This window comes from Grammomys surdaster, unplaced genomic scaffold (assembly GCF_004785775.1).
Source record: "Grammomys surdaster isolate TR1022 unplaced genomic scaffold, NIH_TR_1.0 213, whole genome shotgun sequence".
In the NCBI taxonomy this organism is placed as follows: domain Eukaryota; kingdom Metazoa; phylum Chordata; class Mammalia; order Rodentia; family Muridae; genus Grammomys; species Grammomys surdaster.
The window spans coordinates 2,581,324-2,592,619 of record NW_021604658.1 but is presented as its reverse complement, the minus strand read 5'-3'; positions in this window follow the sequence as shown (position 1 = coordinate 2,592,619).

The window sequence follows — 11,296 nt, the reverse complement described above, 5'->3', positions numbered from 1 at the left end:
ACATCAGCCTTGACCCGGAAGTTAAAATTGTATTGTACCAAACACAAGCAAGGGAAGGTGTGTTCCCATTGGGCTGAATCCTTCATCACAGGCCACTGAGGGCCACACCCTATATCCTTGGGCCCAGACCTGATGCCCCAGAGGAAATCCATCTCTGGACCTTGAGGGACTCAGAAGGTCTGCACAGAGCTCTGATCTCTCCCTCTTCTAATATGTTTGGCTATCACAAAGACACCGTATCTACTCGCCTACAGAAAGTGTCTAAGCCTTATTCCAGAACAGAGAACTTCAGCACGCCTGATGCAGACATTGATTGAGTGGGAAGAAACTGGGAAAGGGCTCTTGCTCATCAGTATTAGTGAAGGGCAGCTTCCTTTAGCATATTTCATGATGGGAAGATGTTGGGCTGGAAGCCTAGGAGAAAGTGGTCCTTGCCTCCAAGACCTGTAAGTATATCCATCTGATGTTTGGGAAATGCCTCCTAACATCCACCTCCAACCCTGTCGCTGCCGTTGGTCTTTTCTCTAAGGACTCAAGAGGCAAGCTGGAGTTCTGTTAACGGGTTAGACTTGCACAGTAAGAGTTTCCATTCCCTCATTCGATCCCAGAGCTGGGGAGGTGGGGGAATGGAGCTGTCCGAGGAATGCCATGCCTCAAAGTTAGGCCAATGCTGGCACAGCAAAGGGTACAGATTCTGGGTTGCAGGCTGGAACTGTGATTTCTTCAAGAGAGAGTCAACAGGCCCTAGGCTGGACTCTGCCTCTCTGCATTTTCTGAAGCTCTTTCTTTGAACATGTCCCTTTATTTATTGGGCTTCATTTAACCTCAGCCATGTCCTTCTGGGATCATTTATCTGGTAACTGTCACTCAAACTGCTCTGGCGTTAACCTCATAATCCTATTGATTTCCTCCAAGATAGTTGGAGGTTTTCCCATCTACTCGCCAATCTGGCTAGAGATTGGATCCCGGTTCTGATCATTATCGTGGAAGACATCCCAGGTTAAGGAAGGCATCTGCCCAGAGGATATCTGGGGGATCCTGCCTTCACTTTTGCCCTTCCCAGCCTCAGAAGACCTAAGTCCAAGAGAAGGTGGGTGAGCTTGCAGCCACCGCTGCTGTCCGCCACCATCACCAGGAGTGCGCAGAGTGGCTGCTGAGTCTGTCCTTTAGTCCAAAGGGACCGAGATTCACCAATCACAACACTGATCTTTCAGGAAGGGTGAGAGACCCAATCACCGAGAAAAAAGGCAGAGAGGGTGGAGTTGAGGCCCAGGCTTGCGCCACCACGTGGCCTCAGGCCCACGTCTTCCCGCCACCTGCGGCTGGTAGTCTGGCCCCTGTCGGGCTGCAGCTGCAGCTCCCAGACGCCACCCCAGCCCGTCGCCAGGGGATTAGTGCCCGTCTGTTGGTGGGGACAGCCTCAGTGGGGGTTGTCCCGGCCAGACAAGGGTCGCCATTTCATCCTTCCATAGACTTTCCTCTCTCAGACCAGTGTGGGGCAGGGGGATTGCATTGAGGGGGAGGGTCTCACTGACTGGGGTTGGGGGTGCAGATCTCTTCTAGAGTGGGGGTGACTGGAGACCCCCCTCCCTGTCACGCCTGGGCCACATGTGCTGGGAAGTTCATTTCCCCTTGTCTTGCAGCACAGGCTCTGGGATTGACCCTGAGAGTGACCCCGGTGTCAGGAGGCATTAATGATCTCCATACGGGCAATAAACAGGCAGCCGGGCTGGTTTGGTGTGGAGGGATCCTGCAATGGGGCCGCCTTATTAGCCTCACATTCACTTGTGGGTATACGCTTAATTAGCTGGGTTCGCTGGCTTAGGCCTCCTCCCCCAAGCAGCCTGGAGCTCCATGGGAATATAGCTGGAGACCTGGAGTCTTCAGCAAGGTCCCTCTCTTTCTGGTGGACTCCCTCAAAAGGCAATGTCTCCTCAGGTTGGCTCAGCCATCTGCCTACCTCTAATAGAACTTGGAGGTCTCAGTGACATGTGCCATCTTGGGTTGTAAAGCCTCCAGTGGACCCAAGTCCTCAAGCATTTTGAGTCAACACCCTTTTGTCTGCCCGAACCAGGAACAAGTTGTTCTTCCTCATAGTTAACTGAAATCCCTCCTCCCACCTGGGTTTTTGAGTCAACTGAACCTTATTTTCCCACTAAGAGGGTGGCTGGTGAGTACCCTTCCCCTCCAGTGTCTACCAACTGTTCAGGTTATTATACAACACGATCTGATTTATCACTACCTTCTCAGAATCCACTTCCATGTATGAAGTTGCTGGTCCCTAAGTGCTTGACTTGACCTCTTGGGGCTCCAGTTTCCTTGTCTGGACAGCTCATTGGATCTACATGCTACTCACAGTGCTAAACACTAGAAGCTGGGTAAGGCTGAGAAAATAGGCTGCACAGTTAGGGGAGTCCCCTATCTCCAGGAGGAGCCGGCTCCTTGTAAGCTTATGCTTCTCAAGGCTAAAATCAAATCCATACTGAAGAGAGTACAGGAGAAGGATTCGCCTGTTCATCCTGGCTGGTTGAGGAAGGTTTCTTGAGAGAAGATCATGTGAATGGAATCCCGTGAGGCAGAGTACAGGGAAGGACACTGGGGCGAAGACTGTGCACAAATCAGGGAGAGTCGTGTCTAAGGAGCAGGAGGGTGGCAGGAAGAAGAGGCAAAAACTTGAGATTACCTTGTGTTTTAGAAGTGCTCTCTTGGTGAGGTGGGTATGTGTGTTCGTGGGAACAGAAGTTATAAGAGTGGGGAAATTACCAGAAAGATGTTTAGAGTATTAAGAGGCAGGAATTAAGGCTGTCTCTAGACAGTGTACGATGGATTGTGTACATTCAGGGTCTAGTCCCCTTCTTTAGGTTCCAAACCCCAGTGTGGTGGCTTGAATGAGAATGGGCCTCTGTTGGCTAGTTTTATGTAAACTTGACACAAGCTAGAGTCATCTGAGAGGAGGGAACCTCAAGGGAGAAAATCTTTCTTACGGAGGCTGCAGGCAAGCCTGTAAGGCATTTTCCTAAGTAGTGATCCATTGTGGGTGGTGCCAACCCTGGACTGGTGGTCCTAGGTTGTATAAGACTGAATAACCCATGTGGAACAAGTCAGTAAGCAACACCCCACCATAGTCTCTGAATCAGCTCCTGCCTCCAGGTTCCCGCCCCGTTTGAGTTCTTTCAGTGATGAACAATGATGTGCAAGCCAAATAAACCCTCTCCTCCCCAGTTTGGTTTAGATTATGGTATTTCATCACAGCAATAGTAACCCTAAATAAGTTCATATGTTTGAATACTTGGTCTCCAGTGGGTGGAACTCTTTGGGAAGGGTTAGGAGGTGTGGCCTAGTTGGAGGAGGTGTGTCACTGCAAGGTGGGGGCTCTGAGATTTCAAGAGACTCCTGTGATTCCCAGGTCCCTCTTTGCCTCCTACTTGCAGATCAAGACGTGAGTTCTTAGCTGTTCCCTGCTGCCTTTGCTGGATTATCACAGTCTATAAGCTTGTAAAAAACGTAAACCCAATTAAATGCTTTCTTTTATAAGTTGCTTTGGTCATGAGGTTTTGTCACAGCAATAGAAAAATAGCTAAGTCACCTAGTATAGTTTTAAGAGAGAAAATTGTTCCTAATGAGTACAATTTAGTAAGACCATCAATGCAGGAGGTCTGCCCAGCCCCAGCCAAGACATGTGACTCACATGTTCCCTTCCTAGAATTCTGATCTTGTTCATGATGAAAGAAAGAAGTTGAGCCATCTTCCTTTGGCTAAACCCATACAGTTTATTTTAGACTCAGCAAAAATACTATGCAGTTAGTAACAGTCTTCTACCGTATTCTCTGTGTACTCGCACCCACTGCTCAGCTCTCCATTTCTAGGCCAAATCCTCATCTTTCTAGTGAATCTTTCCCTGGTAAGGTCAAGCAAGGACATCTGCAGAGCTTTGAAAACAGAACCCTACCTGGTCATGGAAACTTTGAGACAGTGAGTGTGGGCAAAAAAGATAAGTTTCATGTTGGTCACAGTGCTACTAAAGTTAGAACTGTCGGGGCTGTGGATCCTGATTTAAGACACTTAAGTACATGGTAGGAGTTTATACTGGTCATGGAGGGGCCACTACGGGAGAATTCATAGAAAGAGGAAAAGCACACCAAGAATAGATCCTTTGGAGATGTGGAAAAGGAAACCAGAGAAGAGCTAAGATGAGTCAAGAGAGAATGCAGTTCTGCAGAGTGAGGGAGTCAACCCTGTAAACCATGGATAGCCTGTGAAGAAGAGAAGTGTATCCAATTACGGGAGGGGACCATTGAGGCCAATAGGAGCAGAGTGCAGGCAGGGGGATCACAGTTAATCTCCTTCCCACTCCGGCTGGTCCAAGTGCAGTTGCTACCAAACATTAGGATCAGCCACCAGCAGAGAGGCTCGAACTCTTGATTTCCTTGAACTTCTGGAAAGTGCTACAGCTGTGTCACGATGAAATTGTTTCCCTCCCCTTGGGAGCAGTGACTGAGACTTAGCCACAGACTCTAGAGTCCTCATCTGCCCCAGAGGGGTTCTATCATGAACCTAGGACTGAATAAAGAAACTAAGATAAAGCTACTAAGAAAACTAGACATCCACACGAAAGAAAGAAACCAGACCATCATACTCCAGCCTGTATAAAACTAATACAAGGGGCTGATGAGCTGGGTCGACAGGTGATAGCACTTGCCACCCAGGCTGGGGACCTGAGTTCAATCCTGGGACCCACACAGTAGAGGGGGTGAACTGAGTCCCAAAAGTTACCCTCTGACCTTCACACATACACCATAGTGTGTTCCCTCATCCCCCTACATGATAAATAAATGTAGTAAAAAAAAACTTTAAAGTAACTTAAAAATGGATTAAATTCATAAATGAGAGCCATGAGACCAAAGATAGCCTAGAAGTTAACCCCGGGGGACCCTAACACTGGCAACAGTTTCTTTAGAAGGCCCCACCAAATGCAGAGGCAACTAAAAGAAACAAATAGTTAAGTCTTCTACACAACAAAGGAGACAATAAAAATGAAAAGGGAATCCTGAAGAACAGGAGGAAATATTTGCAAATCATGTAAGGGAGGTTAATGAACAAATATAATAAACTCACACCACTCAGTAGCAAAGTTTGAAACATAAGGCAAAAGACCTGAACAGACATTTGTTTGCTTGGTTGGTTGCTTGGTTGGTTGGTTTTGCTGCTGTTGGTTTTTGTTTTGTTTTAGTTTTTTAAGACAGGGGTTTTCTCTGTGTAGACATTTTTATAAAGAAGATATACAGGGGCCAGCGAGATGGCCCAGCGGGTAAAAGCACTTGCCCTGTGCCTCACTTTGATCACTGGAACCCATATAAAAGTTCAAATGAAGTGGCCCCCATCTGTAATCCCAGCCAGATGAGAGGAGAATCATCCAGACGGTCAAATTGGAAGAAAGGAGGAGAGAGACCCTTCCTCAGAAACAAGGTAACAGGAGAGAGCTCTCACTAAGTATCCCCAGGCATAAGGACATGGAATCTTTTTGAAAAGAAGACAAATGACTGCATTGCTTAACAAGAATAATCAGAGAAATGCAAATCAAAGTCACAATTAGGAATCCCCTCAGACCTTGAGATGGCTTTCTTTGTTTGTTTAGAGCTTGCCTTTGAGACAGTGTCTTCTGAGTCCAGGCTAGCTTTGAACTCACTATTATAGCTAAGAATGACCTTGAACTCCTGTTTGTTTGGTTTTGTTTGTTGAGACAAAGTTTCTCTGTGTAGCCTTGGCTGTCCCAGAATTAGCTCTGTGGACCAGGCTGGGCTCCAACTTGGAGATACACCTGCCTCTGCCCCTGGAGTGCTGGGATTAAAGACATGTACCACCACACCCAATTTATAGTGTGTGTGTGTGTGTGTGTGTGTGTGTGTGTGTGTGTGCATTGTTGCTGAGCATATAGGAAGGGGAAATTTTACAGCACCTGGGAATGTGAGCTGATTCAGCTGCCATGGAAAGCAGGATGGAGGTGCCTCAGTAATTAAAAATGAATCTACCACGTGATCCAGCAATCCCACTTCTGAATAGTTATCCAAAGAAATTGAAATCAGATTTTTGTTTTGCTTTGGTTTTTCAAGATAGGATATCTATGTGTAGCCCTGGCTATCCTGAAACTCCACTGTAGACCAGGCTGGCCTCAAACTCAGAGATCCATCTGCCTCTGTCTCCTGTGTTTAAAGGCATGCATTGCTACCACGCAGCAGAAATCAGATATTAAAGAGAATCCTGCTGGTATAGTCTGCAGGTGAGACTACTCTAAAGGCTTAAATATGCTTGGCCCAGAGAGTGGCACTATTAAGAGGTGTGGTCTTGTCAGAATAGAGATGGCCTTGTTGGAGGAAGTGTATCCTTATAAGAGTTGATGTGGTCATGTGTTTTTTCATAGCAATGAAACCCCTAAGACAAACCACTGTGGTAATATTAAAAAGTAGGTCTCCACATGAAATCTCACCCTTCTGGTATAGCTGAGGTAGGAGAAAAGGAAGTGGGGACCTAGGGGAAGTGATTAAATTCAGCCACCACAGGTGGCTCCTATCACAGGGTTGGTTCTCCTCTCTTCTTCCACTATTTGAGGCTAGTGTTTGTCTCTCCCCACCCCCACCTTCTGTTCTTTAATGGACCTTACAGTGAATCTGCTGGCACCTTGACCTCAAACATCCAGCCTCCAGGACTGTGAAAAAAAACCTTTCTGTTCTTTGTCACCCAGACTCAAGTACTTTGTTGTAGATGCACAAAGGAAAACACCAGCAGCCAGACTTGTGCTCACTTAGTATTATTCACAAACAACCTAAGTATTCATCAACAAAGGTAGATTAAATCAGATGTGATTATGTACAAGTGGATGTATAAGCACAATAAAATAGTTCTTAGCTTTAAGAGATGAAAACCATGCCAGCTGCCACGGGATGAAAAGACCTGGAGGACACTACGCTAAGCAAAACAAGGCAGGCACAGAAAGACGTCAACTATATCATATCACTTAACAAGTGGAATTTGAAATCGTCAAACTTGCAGAAACACATAATGGACTCTAGAGGAGAGGAAATGGGGAGGTTTTGGTCAAGTAGTTAAAAAATTGTAGCTATGCCAGATGAATATATTCTGGAGCTCTAGTGTGTGTTATGACGTGGAAACAATACTGTATTGTGTACTTGACATTTATAAAGAAGGAAGATCTTCAGTATTCTCACACACACACAAAAGTAGTGGCTATGTAAGATGATGAATATGTAATTAGCTTTACTGTAGTGACTTTCATTATATATAATATATATGTCATATATATATATGCCTTTCATATACACCTTTCTAAAAGATAAAATGGAAAAGCACTTGGCAGGTGTCTCTATAAGTTCAAGGCCAGCCTGGTCTACAGAGGATTAAAGGATTCCAGGACAGCCAGGGCTGTACAGAGAAACCTTGTCTTAAAAAAGCAAAAAAATATATAGGAGTCGAGGAGGAGGAGGAGGAAAAGAAGATGAAGGAGGAGGAGCTGACAGCGGCTTGGAGAGATGGCTCAGTAGTTAAAGCACCTGTTGCTCTCTCGAAGGACTGAAGTTCAGACCCAGTACCCACGTGGCAGCTAGCAACTGTCTAACTGCAGTTCCAGGGGATCAGACACCATCTTCTGACCTCTGCAAGCACAAAGCACATGCATGGGTCACACTCAAACTTGCAGGCAAAACACTGACACACATCAAGTAAATAAATATGTCTCTGAAAGAACGAAAGATGGAATGATAAGTGACCTTGATGGTGCACACCTACATGATCTTAGGACTCAAAAGGCTCAGGAAGGAAAATCCCTGCAAATTCAAGGCTACCCTGGGCCACACAGTGAGATCAAGGCCAGCCTGGGCTACATAGTGAGTCCAAGATCCTCCTGGGATACAGAACGTATCTTAAAGACAAATAAACAAAATGGCGAAATACCTAGAAGTGTAAAATAAAATGACGCCTCAAAAATAAATAAATATGGTTGTGGGTGTGGCCACTATTAGTGTACTTGCTTGGACCACAGAAAAGAGAATCCTTAAAAGGAATTCACGGTAGGAAGAAAAGCCCACACCAACTCCTCCACTGAGTAGTTTTTTGTCTTTCCAGCAATCCTCACACCAGCTAAATGGAGTAGTTATTTTCTGAGAAGGACTCTGCAGATAAGGGCACTTTGCCATCAACCCTGATGACCTGACTTTGTTCCCCAGGTCCCACATGATGGAAGGAGAGAACCAACTCCAGCAAGCTGCCCTCTGGCTGCTGGCGGGATACACACGTGTCCATGTGCACATACACACGTGAACAAAGTAAGTATATTTTAAATGAAACTTATGGATTCTATTTTTTAAAGATTTATTTATTTTATGTATATGAGTACACTGTTGCTCTCTTTAGACACACCAGAAGAGGACAGCAGATCCCATTACAGATGATTGTGAGCCACCATGTGGTTGCTGGGAATCGAGCTCAGGACCTCTGGAAGAGCAGTCAGTGTTCTTAACCACTGAGCCATCTCTCCAGCCCAGATTCTCTATCTTATTCTTTACTTTTGTTTTGTTTTATTTTGTTTTGTTTTGTTTCTCTGTGTAGCCCTGGCTGTGCTGGGACTCACTCTGTAAACCAGGCTGGCTTCAAACTCAAAGATTTGCCTGCCTCTGCTTCCCAAGTGCTGGGACTAAAGGTGTGTGCCAGAAAAAATATTTTCTTAATTATAAGACAGAACTGGTTCAAGGTATGGTGGTGGTGCATGCCTTTAACCCCAGCACTCAGGAGGCAGACGTAGGCAGATTTCTGAGTTTAAGGCCAGCCTGGTCTACAGAGTGAGTTCCAGAACAGCCAGGACTACACAGAGAAAACCTGTCCCAAAAAACAAAACTAAATTAAAAGCACATTTACTCTGTCTGAACCTGGCTATGCAGAAAACCCCATCAGGAGAGTTTCATCAGTGGGGACAAGGATGGAAAGTCTTTAGTGCTTATACAAAGAGCCACCCCTGAGTTGCTGGCCAATCTGCACAAGGTCTGGCCAGGTAAATCAGCCTCACCTTCAACCACATTGTTTGAGAGATTGTCCATGTGTCACATCAACCTACCACCTGCAGTTCTGTCCCAGATAACCCCAAAGGAGAGACTTTGTGTCCCCAAAATAAAATGGCTGTGGGTGAAGAGGAGCATAGACAGCAGGGGTGGTCCTGTACTCCAGCATCTTCAAGATCTGGACAACTCACCTTCACCAACGCTCCTGGAGTTGCCCCAGGCCTGTGGTACAGTTCAGCTCTATGGGGCTTGAAAGAGCTAAGAGGTGAGTGACCCTGCACTTCAGCAAGGCCCCAGTGTTTCACACAGCCATGGCAAACCCTATACCCACTCAAGGGCTGGACGTTCTAAAGAGAGACTACCCAGCTAGCAGCAGCTACAAAATCTAACTAGGGACTTTACATTAAAAGATGTCGTGAAGACTAGCAAGATGGTGTGGCTGGTAAAGATGCTTGTCACACAAGCCTGGCCTCCTACATTTGATTCCTAGAACTTACACAGGGAGAAGAAGAGAGCAGATTTACAGAGTTGTCCTGACTTCTACAGGTGGTGTGGCGTGTGTGCGCGCACACACACACACACACATAAAGATAGATAGATAGATAGATAGATAGATAGATAGATAGATAGATAGATAGAAAGAAAGAACTGCATGATAGTAAAGATTTTGGAATGCTAAAAATAAATCTTCTAATTTTAGAATAAATTGTAGATCATACACAGAATTAACCATGCTTCTTCTCTCTGGGATCCTAAGATGCACATACTTTGTCACCGTGTCTCCTTAGGCTTTTCTTGTCTATAACAGTTTCTCAGATTGTCTTGTCTTTGTTTGATTGCTTTTGTTTTGTTTTGATTGTTTTGAGACAGGATCTCATGGAACCCAGGCTGGCCTCCAACTCTCTATATGGGTGAGAATGACCTTGACAATTTATTTATTATTTTATATGCATTGATGTTTTTCTTGTAATGCATTGATGTTTTGCCTGTATTTGCCTGTATGAGGGTGTCCAATTCCCTGGAACTGGAGTTATAGACAGTTGTGAGCTACCATGGACATTGAACCTGAGTTCTCTTGAAGGGCAGCCAGTGTTCTTAACCACTGAGCAATCTCTCCAGCCCCAACCTGACAACTTTAAAGAGTTTTGGGCATATATATTGGAAAATGTCCCTTGGTTAGGTGTTTTGTTTGATTTCTGTTGTTTTTATGATTAGATTGTGGTTGTGGTTGTGGGAAGAAGACCCCAGAAGAGATGCATTATTTCCCTTCATAGCAGAAGTCTGATAGCCTGGCTGTGCTGTCCTGTCAGGCTTGTACCTGCCTCAACACTGCTGTCATCAGAAGCCCCACAGGTGAGTGGGGAGAGTGGCTCTCTGCCTCATGTGACAGAGGCCTGTGCAAACACCTAGGATTGTCCCCATCACAGATGTCTTCCTAGAACATAAGAGTAGCTTTGGATACTTTTCTATCTTTGACTTAAGGTCCAGTACATGATTTTGTTACCCAAGTTATTCTAACTCTCTGTCCATTAAGAGCTCTTCTGGGTGGCTTCTGCCTCCCTTGTATAAAATGTCACTATTATCCTCCTTTTACAGATGACAAACTAAAGCTGAAGTGGAAAAATAACCCAGGGATCACACTCTGGACTTCTGGGTGGCTGCAGGTGTGACCACTGTATATACCACTCCTTCTAACACACACAGGCACGAAAAGGAAATCAGAGCCAAAGATTAGGGATGAAAATAAATTATAAGATCCAGAAATAGCTTAGTTGGTGGAATGCTTGGTTAGCATGAATAGCACCATTGATACTTGGTACAAACAGACAGACCGATGGACAGATAGAAAGAAAATAAGGTTGAGGGGTTTATAGCCCAGGGATAGAATACTTGCCTGACATGCACCTAGCCTCAGATTCTATCCCTAGAATCACAAAGCAAATCTTTGAGTAAATAAATAAAAAGTTTCAAACTCCTGGGGTATTAAAAACATGCAATATTGTGTGTGTGTGTGTACGCACACACACACTGTGTTCCTGCAAATCTTCGATGTTGAGTATTTCATTTTGTTCCAACAAAGTCCTGCTGCAGTACAGTGCAGCAGGAGGGAGCACCCCAGTGGGCCTGGCCAGGGTGTTTCTCTGAGGAATCACTACCTAGTACAAAAGGAAGTTTACTAGGAGAAGGGAAGGGGATTTGGAGAAGGGGCAGAAGCAGAGAAAGGAGGGGGA